Below are 11,172 nucleotides of genomic sequence, written 5' to 3'. Positions count from 1 at the left end.
GATGAAAATCCGCATGAATCAATTCATGGATGTGGTTCAAGGGGTGGCTCAGGGACAGCAAGAGCTCAGGCAGATGATACAGAGGAATCCCCCTGCTCAACCAGAGACGGTGACTAACCAAAAGTACAAAAATATGTCATCTAACCTTTGTCTTGCAGATGAAGCAATCACAGGTCAAAGCAGTCAAAGGCATTCATTGAGTAATAAGTGGTGGCCATTCTTGAGAATTTGGACCCCACAATCATTCACAAGAGCTTACATGAGCTATGTTATCATTTTGAAGCAAAATCCCAAGTGGTAGAGGCTTGAATTTCATCTGAACATTGCCAGGTCATCTGAAGACCTAGAAAGTCAACTGCCAAGTCAATTGTGGATTTGGAGGTGGGAAGTGATTAGAAATACCTCATTCATGTTCAAATAAGTCTCATTTGACATTACAAACATCAACATTGAAGAAAATAAAGTCAGGTCAAAACATTCCAAAAATAGAAAGTGACCTATAATTCAAAATTGACAAAAATGGAAAGGTTTTAACCTAACTTCAACTTCAAATTACGTCATCAAGAGAGCTTCAAACGAAACTTTGTTGAACATGAAAGTTGTAGATCTTTCTCTCCCATTTCCAAAAAGTCCAAGATCATCAATTTCTCATGTGTGGTTAAGGAGATATGATCAAAACATGGCAAAGTGTACTTGAAGATTCAAATGTGCATAACTTCTCAACCAAAACTCCAAACTGGATGGTTCTTTTTGCATTGTTCTTATTTTGACCTCTAAATTCCAAATCATGCATTGCATTTCATCAATTATCATCATATGAACATTTGCCATTTCACTTGATTCTTGGAGGGAAAATATGAAGTTTAAAATTGGTGCATTATTTGAACATTCCACCATTGCCTTTAGCTCCAAAATGATTTTTTTGAGTGAAAACAAACACAATCCCGTGCACTGTTCACCATGCATTTTTATGCATAGGGTGAAAAAGCTAAATTGCACAAACACCTCATTTTGCTAATTCCACTTACCATTGGCTAAACATGATTAGAAGGGTGATTAGCATAACATATATAAATGAAACCCTAACTGTTTTCAGCATTAACAACAATCACAATCTCAGATCTAGATAAAAACACCAAAAATTTTCTCTCACTTTTTTCTTGCAATTTCTTCACATTCAATCCATTCTTCTTGCTTGATCCTTGTTTCTGAGTTGTTCTTGAGTAGGTTTACATGTGGAGTTGAAGAAAACAGTACAAGATTGAAGCATATCGAAGCTTGAAAGCATCCATGGCAAATTCAAATTCTGGTGGATTCGTGTGCAATTGAACCTCCTTCTCTCATCCAATCAACTCTACAAGCATCATAGAGGAGGTTTTGAGCATTGCAAGGCCTGGACAACACAAAATCCAGTTCTACTCTCCAAGAGGTTACAAAATCGATCTCTCTAATTCTTAAAATTCTTATGCTATTGTGATAAATCTAAGTATGCTGAGTAAATTGAGCTTTAAATCATGAAAATCCATGCTGTTTTGAGTGCGATCTGCTTGTTTAAAGTTTTGATGTTGATGAAATGTTTATTGATTATTGATGTATGATGAAAGATCTACACGATGCCATGCTCATTTTTAATTTCTGGACACTTTGAATTTTTCTGGAAATTTATGGATGAAGATCTTCATATGTTCATATAATCTCCAGTTTTCCTGCGAATTCTGTTGTGAAACGCATAGGCTTTGTTGCGGATTTTGTTACGAGTTCATCATGTTTACCTGCGGATTCCAATTGCCATGCATGCACGTGTTTTAGGGTTTGATGACAATACGCTGTCGTTTCAGCCTTGGCGCGCTTCAGTTCAAATGTGAACTGACTTCGATTCCTGGCCAGCGCTTAATTTCAAATTGCCTTGTGTTTTCTCCTTTCCCTCCACATTTCGATGTACATGCTTCACATCATTTTATTTTATTTTTTCTTTATCTTACAAAATTCATATTAATTTGCAAAATCATCCAAAAATTATGAGGTTTTTTGCATTGCATTTCTTATTCTGTCTATTATTTTTTGATCATTTTTTCCATAAATTGTGCTTGGCTGGTTTTTGTTTTGTGCTAGGGTATTTGAACATGTATCCATTTTGTACCTTGCCTTGCTATATCATTTGTGAAATGCTGGTCTTTTATCCAATGAATCTGAAAATTTGCATGATGAAACTAGACATGTTGCTTGACATTTTGGTGTTGATTTCGTATTTTTACCATTTATCATTTCTGTTTTATGATCATGTTAAGTTGGTGTGACAATTTGTGTCACACCTTTGCTTGTTCATTTTATGTGATGTGTTTGCCATGCCAAATGATCTCCAATTGCCTTGATTTTTTGTATGATGCATATTATGGATGTTGTGAATGAGCATGAACTTTCTTGGAATTATTTGATTGATTTCTGATTTAATTGAGATTTTTCATTCTGGTTGGTCACATTTGGGATTTAAAATTATCTTGAACTTCAATTGATCATGAAATGCTTTTGGTATATGTTATTGATGTGAGACCTTTTGGATTGTTTTAAGATTTGTTTGAAGTTGATTCATGTTAATTTTCAGCTTCTGTTTTGAATTTTTTATCCATCTTTGACCCTAGGCTTTGACCTAGTGGTTTGCCTCTCATGTTTGAAGCTTTGATTTCAGGTTGAACATCCAAGTTCCATAGTTGTTGATGCTCCATCACTTGAGCATTAATGTTTGCCTTTGATTACTAATCTTTGTGTGTTTTGTAGGTTGATGTTAGCTCATTTGAGTTTGACCTTTGGCTTATGCATTGTGTACATTGGGATTGTTTGTTACTCATTGACTGTTGTTTAGTTGTCTGAACTTTATACTGATTTGTTTGATGTTTCCACAGGTACATTAGTTGCTTTAAGTTCATTTTGAACTTGCTTTTTCTTGGTTGCTTAACCACTTAGGTATAACCTCTCTTCTTCATGTAGTCTGGAAGACCTGTCCTGTTATGTGGGCAGGCACCTGTCTGAAGTCCTCCTTAAGAGGCAATGCTTGTGTTTGTTTATCTTTATGCCAAGCAGGAAAAGTCCTCTTATGAGGCAATTGGCAGATAAAAGAGACGTGTAATCCATCTCCTACTATTCAGTATGTCATCCCCTTACTCACATAACATGTTGATGCATTGTGGATATTAACCCAAGATCTTATAGAGTCATTCATTTGTGGAGAAGAGTTCCTACTTTCTGAACTCCCACACTTTCTATTATTCAAAGCTCTCCCAGGCCAGGGATAAGAGCTATGAGGCACACCCCTCATCTCCATTTCATCTGCTTCACATTAACTCTTAATGTTAAGGTTAAGAGCTCACATTACCCAATTCCAGTTGACTGTAAAGTCTAACCTTGTTTGAGCCTAATTGCTTGTGTATAGTGTGTGCTAGTTGACTTGGTTGTCGATTACTTGATTCATCTGTGCCTATCTGCTTATGTATGCCTCTGTGCATTTATCATCATTAATTGTACATCATTGCATGATCATTGTTCACATCTTTGTGACATCTTTGTTTGTCTATTGAGGATTCAATTGTAAGTCCATATATTGGCCATTGTTTCCTATGATGTGGAAGGAGTCAAGTGTAAGACCATTTATTGGCAACTTGTTTCCTCTTGCTTAGTGCATTTGTTTTGTCTGTTGTATGTGAGGAGTCAATTGTAAGTCCATTTATTGGCAGTTGTTTCCTATGATCATCTTGTGGAGATTGGTATAAGTCCATATATTGGCATCTGGTATCCTTGTCTTGTTTTGTTCCAGGAGATTGGTATAAGTCCATATATTGGCATCTGGTATCCATGTTTGTTTTAGGAGATTGGTGTAAATCCATTGATTGGTATCCGGTATCCACCTTTGTTTGTGAGATTGGTGTAAGTCCATTGATTGGCATCCGATATCCATTTGTTTTGTTTATTTGCTTATTGCTCATTGCCTATTCCAAAGGGATCACTTGAATCCTCTACATATGATTTCGAAAGGTGAACATCTAAGAAGTTTTACACTCCCTCACCCTCCATCCTTTTGTTTCCTAAACCTCCATTTGCATGTTAACCCAAACCTGAAAACTATTGTGCAAACATTTTCATTTATTTTCAAATTAGAAACCTAGGCCTTAAGCCTTTGATTTTTCAAACTTCATTTTCACAATACTTCTTTCGAATTAAATCCTAATCATACTTTGACCCTTTTTTGTGAATAAATCCTAATTGGTTAATCCAACTCATTCAATTGTTTTTGGCTTTGTCCATTCTTGATAAGTTTTCATACATTAGCCATAGGTTTGATTTATCCTAGTTGGTTGATGTTAAACTCACCTTTTGTCCTTAGTGATTGAATTGTAAGACTTCCTTGCTTATTATAGGGTTAACCCCTCACTAGCAAGTTGAAGCTTTTCTCACATGGTGGACTTGTTGTTTGTATAAGGTTGAGTTTTCTCCCGTGGATAACGAAAGACCTTAGGGCTTTTGTTTTAAAATGAACCCACTCATATTTTGGAAATCTTTTAGCCGAACTACGGCGTTTTGATCCTTACCTTCCATGGAAAGGTACGTAGGCAACGGGTTCATCCGTTCAAACACAAAAATAATAACTTGTATATTCTTTTCTCTTCTCTTCAATCCATGTTTGCACAATAAATATTTCATAAACAAATAACATTTCATTCAACAAGTTGTGAAAAGGGCTCCCTAGGAGTACCTAGGACGTTTTGGGTGCCTAACACCTTCCCATTGCGTAATTAACCCCTTACCCAGATCTCCGATCTTTTCATTAGTTTTCTATGTGTAAAACTTCTTAGACTTTTGTTCGCTTTTTAGCCATTCCTTTGGATAAATAAAAGTGCGGTGTCGACTCGATCTCTTTGTATGCTTTGCTTTTGGTTTAATCAATAAATCATAAAGTGACGAATACACCGCTACAGAAAAGTGGCGACTCTGCTGGGGACCTATCCTTGGTGGTATTGCCTACTTTTCACCCTTGTTTTGTGATATTGTTTATTTGTTATGTGAAATATTTTTGTACAATTTGGGATGAATGTATTGATTGTAATGTTTGAATTGCTTGATATACAATTGCTGTTTGCTTGGTGATCTCTGTGAGATGAGTTCTATACCCGAACTCGAGTGCACCTTAGGATAGGAGAATGGCACAGTCTTGTCGACTTGTGTGGAGTATTCCTTAGCAAGTTGACTTGCGAGTCCATTCACTTGGTGGAGGTCATGTTGGATTAATAATGTCACACAAGTTATTTGTGGTTAGGCATTATTCTTTCAATCATGTGCCTTAGAAGCCAAGGACCTTAGTTTACCAAGCCCATCTTGGCCTATTTTTAGGACGTAGTGCGGAGGTCGTTCAGATGTCAGATCTGATGCGATTGTTACGCGATACTACACTCATAAGAGTCTCTCTTGAGAATATTTTTGGAATACGAGTATTCGTTCCTCCGATAATATCCGAAAGATGGGACGATGACTATGGGAACCTCTGGTAGAACATGTTCGGCAGGTTTAAACCCTAGTACACTCCCAATGGGTGGTTCTTAACCGAGACTCCATGCTCGTGACTCTCAGCAAACCCGTGATTCATGGTTGAGTCGTTCAGACAACCTTAATATCAATGGAACCTGGGTGTTGATAAGGTGTAAACCATAATCCACCAAAATGGATGATTGATATTAAGGATGATTGAGCCGGTTCATGTACCGTTAATATCACCGGGACTTGGGTGTTGATAAGGTGAAAACCATAATCCACCAAAATGGATGATTGATATTAAGGATACTATGAGCTTTCCCATGACCTTTGTCTGGTGTGATTTGCTTGATCCTTGAGTGTGATTGTTGCATTCATGCATTCATGCATTCATCTGCATTCATGTCATCAGAAAAAATCAGAAAATTTTCAAGGAACTTAAAGGGTTTATTTGCAAAATTTTCAGACATGGAAAGACCGAAAAGGCATACAAAGAAGTATAGCTTTAGACAGCCTGATGTGAAAGAGTTAAGGAATCTGACATCTTATGTACTAGATCCCTTGGGTTTCAAAGCTCGTTATGGGAAGCTTCTGCCTCTGTTGACTACTCAGGTTGACGAAGGGTTGATGAGTACTTTGGCGCAGTTCTATGATCCTCTGTATCACTGTTTCTCTTTCCCGGACTTCCAGCTATTGCCTACTTTGGAGGAGTATGCTCATCTTGTGGGTATTCCTATTCTGGATCAGGTGCCGTTCAGTGGCTTGGAGAGTATTCCGACTGCTCGAGAGATTGCAAACTTGTTGCACATAGATGAATCTTTGATTAAAGCTAATATGACTACCAAAGGTGGAATTCAGGGCCTTCCTTCTGATTTCCTCATCGCTCAAGCTACCGTTTATGGGAAGGCCATGAGTGAGGATGCCTTTGAGGCCATATTTGTGTTGCTCATCTATGGTTTGGTATTGTTCCCCAGCATCGACAAATTTGTGGATGTGAACGCCATTAGGATCTTTTCTGTTCTTAATCCCGTCCCGACTCTGTTGGGTGATGCCTATTTCTCTTTGCATCTGAGGAATGCAAAGGGTGGAGGAGTTATTGTGTGCTATTTGCCTCTGTTGTATAAGTGGTTTATTTCTCACTTACCGCAGACGGTTGCTTTCAAGGAGAACAAGGGATGTCTACGGTGGTCCACGAGACTCATGTCTCTCACTAATGATGATATCTCTTGGTATGATCGCGTGTATGATACAGTTCAGATCATTGATTATTGTGGTGAATTCCCTAATGTGCCTCTTTTTGGTACATGTGGTGGAATCAGCTACAATCCTATCTTAGCACGTCGTTAGCTTGGGTTCCCCCTAAAGGATAAACCTCATAACATTTTGTTAGAAGGTGTGTTCTTTCAGGAGGGTAAAGATCCCCAAGGCCTGAAAGCCAGGATGGTTCGTGCTTGGCGCAAGATTCACAAGAAAGGTAGAAATGAGTTGGGTCCGAAGAACTGCATTGCTTTGGAGCCTTGTACTTCTTGGGTCAGACAGAGAGCTTCTGAGTATCTTATGCCATATGACTATCCGAGACCTACACCGTTGGATGTGGCTGGGCCTTCAACCCTCCCCAACCAAGGCGTAGAGGAGTTGAGAGAAGAAGACCTTTCACGTGCCTGGATCCGTGAAAGAGAAGAGTTGCTTCAGCAAATCAAGGAGAAGGACGCTCTGATCGAGTTTCTCGAGCATCAGGTGATCGATGATCCGAATGATACCTGGACTTCTCTGCTTCCTCAGTCTTCCAAATTCTGGAAGAGGAAGTATGATCGACTTGCGAAGGAGAAAGCGGATATGGAAGCAGCCTATGAGAGAGAGATTAAGAAGCTTTGTGCATCTCGTCTTCCAGCATCCCGAGCTTCTAGGGATCCATAGGATGTTTATTTTCCTTTTCCCTTGTAATGATCAAAAATGTTGTACTTCTTTGTTTCGAATATATTTGATGAGATATTTTCCATATAAAATTAAATGCTTAAAAATTCAAAATTTGCAAATAGAACCCTAAAAGTTCCTTGAAGATAAAAACAAAGCATATGCACGAGCATTGCATGCATCATTTCGCATAAGCAGGTTGTTCGGGTCTTCTTGTCTATGGCCTAACTCTGTGCTCTTCATTTATTTTGAAGACAAGCTGACTCACTGGTACTATACCAGAGCCAATTCTGCAAGAGTGATGGATCAACTTGAACAAGAGAACAGAGAGCTGAAGGAAGAGGTCGCTAGATTGAGTGCTCTGATGGAGCAGTTTCTGTCTTCCCAGAATCAACCTTCTCCGCCTCCTGCAACTCCTCCCCAGAGGACTGTCATATCAGAAGTGGTTGCTCCGACTGTGCTAGCTGCTAGTGCCCATTTCATGCCGAATGCCATGCCAGCCGGGTTTCCGTGGGGTATGCCTCCTGGTTTCATGCCAGATATTCCAGCTCCTACATTTGCTTCTATGTCGGCATCTATCCCGGTCCTTGCTGCTCCTCCTCCTGTCGTGCATACCATTCCCAGGATAGACGATACCATCTATCATTCTGAGCCGTCTGAGGGCCCAGATGTTAATGAGAAGATGGAAGCGATGAATGATCAATTCCTTGAGCTCCGAAAGGAATTGAAGACCCTCCGAGGGAAAGATTTGTTTGGCAAGTCTGCTGCTGAACTTTGCCTGGTTCCCGGTATGAAGATTCCGGTTAAATTCAAAGTCCCTGACTTTGAAAAATATAAAGGGAACACCTGCCCTCTTGCTCACCTGGTTATGTACGCCAGGAAAATGTCTATGCAAACCGATAATGATCAGCTTCTGATCCATTATTTCCAGGATAGTTTGTCCGGTGCGGCTCTTCGTTGGTATATGAGCCTTGATAGTGCAAACATTCGATCCTTCAACGATCTTGGCGAAGCCTTCGTCAAGCAGTACAAGTATAATGTTGATATGGCTCCTGACCATGATCAACTCAGGGCCATGTCCTAGAAGGATAAAGAGACATTTAAGGAGTACGCCCAGAGGTGGCAAGAGTTAGCAACTCATATTACTCCTCCGCTAGAAGAGAAAGAAATGACTAAGATCTTTTTGAAGACTCTTAGCTCATTTTATTATGAGCGGATGGTTGCGAGTGCTCCCTCTGATTTCACCGAAATGGTGAACATGGGGATGCGTCTGGAGGAAGGAGTCCGTGAGGGACGTCTGTCTAAAGATGAGAGTTTTTCTAAACGGTATGGGGCGTTTAAGAAGAAAGATGGGGAGGAACATGCTGTGCAGTTCCATGCTAAACCAAGAAGACCCTCTGATAAGAGGAAGCCAGTGCGTCATCAGCATCAGGTGGCTCATATAGCACCTGTCTTCAGAGACAACAACCAGCATCAGCAGCAACCTCAGTATCAATAGCAACACCGCCCACAGCAACAGGCTTACCAGCCTCGTGGCAGCACCAGTAATCAGGCCAATCTGAATTATGATAGGAAGAAGATCAGTTTCGATCCTATTCCTATGTCATACACTGAATCATATCCTTCCTTATTGGAGAGGAAACTGGTTACTCCCAGGGAGCCTCCAGCTGTGCCTGCTAACCCGCAGTGGTGGTACAAGCCAGATCAGCATTGTGTGTATCATTCCGGTGCTCCAGGACATAATATTGAGAATTGATATCCGTTGAAGACCAAGGTTCAAGACCTTATGCGATGCGGTATTCTGAGCTTTGAAGACTCAGGCCCGAATGTTACAAAGAACCCATTGCCCGAGCATGGGAAATCAGTGAACATGGTCCAGGGGTGCCCTGGCAAATATAAAGTCAAATATGTCAGCCATATTCGACAGTCATTGGTCGAGTTGCATCGTCTGCTGTGTCAGTACAGTCATATGGAGCATGACCATGACAGATGTCGTATCTGCTCTGTTAACAGATTGGGTTGTCGCCATGTGCAAAGAGAGCTTCAAGAGTTGCTGGATGAAGGTACCATAGAGATTCTTCAGAATCGAAATGTTGATGAAGATGAACCAGAAGTGAATGTTATTTCTCCTGTGTTCAAATTTCCCAAGCCTGTTGTCATCCGTTACGATGGTAGCAAGCCAAAGGTCTCTCCTTCTCTGATAATCAAGCCTGAAGGCCCTGTGCCTTATTCTTCGGATAAAGCAATTCCTTTCCGATATAATCCCGTTGTTGTGGAAGATGGGAAGGAAGTGCCGTTGACGTCGACTTCGGTTGTTAATATTGCTGATGTGAGCGGGTTGACCCGTAGTGGTCGTGTGTTTTCTGCACCCCCGAAGCCTCATGTTGCTTCTGATTCTGCTGAGCGTCCGGTTGGGACTGCTGTGAATGTTCATAATCCGGCACCTGTTGCCAAACCCTCCTCTGTACAAAAGACTCCTGCTTCTTCTGTTGTCCCGAGTGGCATTGTGAATGAAGAATGTGATGAGATGCTGAGGCTCATCAAGAAGAGTGAGTACAACGTTGTAGACCAGCTTCTACAAACGCCGTCCAAAATCTCTGTGCTATCTTTGCTTCTGAATTCAGAACCCCATAGGGAGGCTCTGTAGAAAGTATTGGACCTGGCTTATGTTGATCATGATGTCACTATTGAACAATTTAACAGTATAGTTGCAAACATTACCGCTTGCAACACCTTGAGTTTCTGTGACGCTGATCTCCCTGAGGAGGGAAGAGATCACAACATGGCTTTACATATTTCCATGAACTGCAAGACTGATGCCATGTCCAATATGCTGGTGGACACTGGATCATCTCTAAATGTATTGCCAAAGACCACTCTTTCAAAATTGTCATATCAGGGGCCTCCCATGAGGCAGAGTGGTGTTGTTGTGAAGGCTTTTGATGGGTCACGTAAGACTGTGATTGGGGAAGTTGATCTCCCAATCAAGATTGGACCAAGTGATTTCCAAGTTACCTTTCAGGTTATGGATATCCACCCATCTTATAGCTGTCTCCTTGGCAGATGATGGATTCACGAGGCTGGCGCCGTGACATCCACCCTACACCAGAAGCTGAAATTCGTTAAGAATAAGAAACTTGTTGTGGTAGGGGGAGAAAAGGCTCTCCTGGTTAGCCACCTGTCTTCTTTCTCATATATTGATGCTGAGAATGAAGTTGGAACTCCTTTCCAAGCTTTGTCTATAGCTGAGCCGATTGAGAAGAAGTCTCTTTCATTTGCTTCCTATCGTGATGCGAAACTGGCCATTGAATGTGGTGCAGTCGCTGGTTTGGGGAAGATGATTGAGCTTGAAGACAACAGATCCCGGGATGGCATTGGCTATTCTTCTGGGGCATTCAACGAGCAAGGGCTGTTCAAGAGTGGAGGTTTCATCCATGATGATCAGACTGAAGAAGCTGTTGCTATCTTGGAAGAGGACGCAGAGGATTTGAGTAATTTCATCATACCTGGTGGTGTCTGCCACAATTGGGTCGCTGTAGATGTTCCTACAGTCATTCATAGATCAGAGTAATGGTTCACTTTGTTCAAAACCCTTCTCCCATGCCAAAAGGAGAAATGATGACATTGTTGGCAGCATTTATACAATGATATTTCATTCAATTAATGCATTGTTAAACATTTGTTTTTCCAGTTGTTTTCACTTTTTGCTTTTGCATGAAATCAGTGATCATAAAAAACCAT

This window comes from Lathyrus oleraceus, chromosome 3 (assembly GCF_024323335.1).
Source record: "Lathyrus oleraceus cultivar Zhongwan6 chromosome 3, CAAS_Psat_ZW6_1.0, whole genome shotgun sequence".
In the NCBI taxonomy this organism is placed as follows: domain Eukaryota; kingdom Viridiplantae; phylum Streptophyta; class Magnoliopsida; order Fabales; family Fabaceae; genus Lathyrus; species Lathyrus oleraceus.
The sequence above is the reverse complement of the archived record's forward strand: the minus strand, read 5'-3'. Positions refer to the sequence as shown.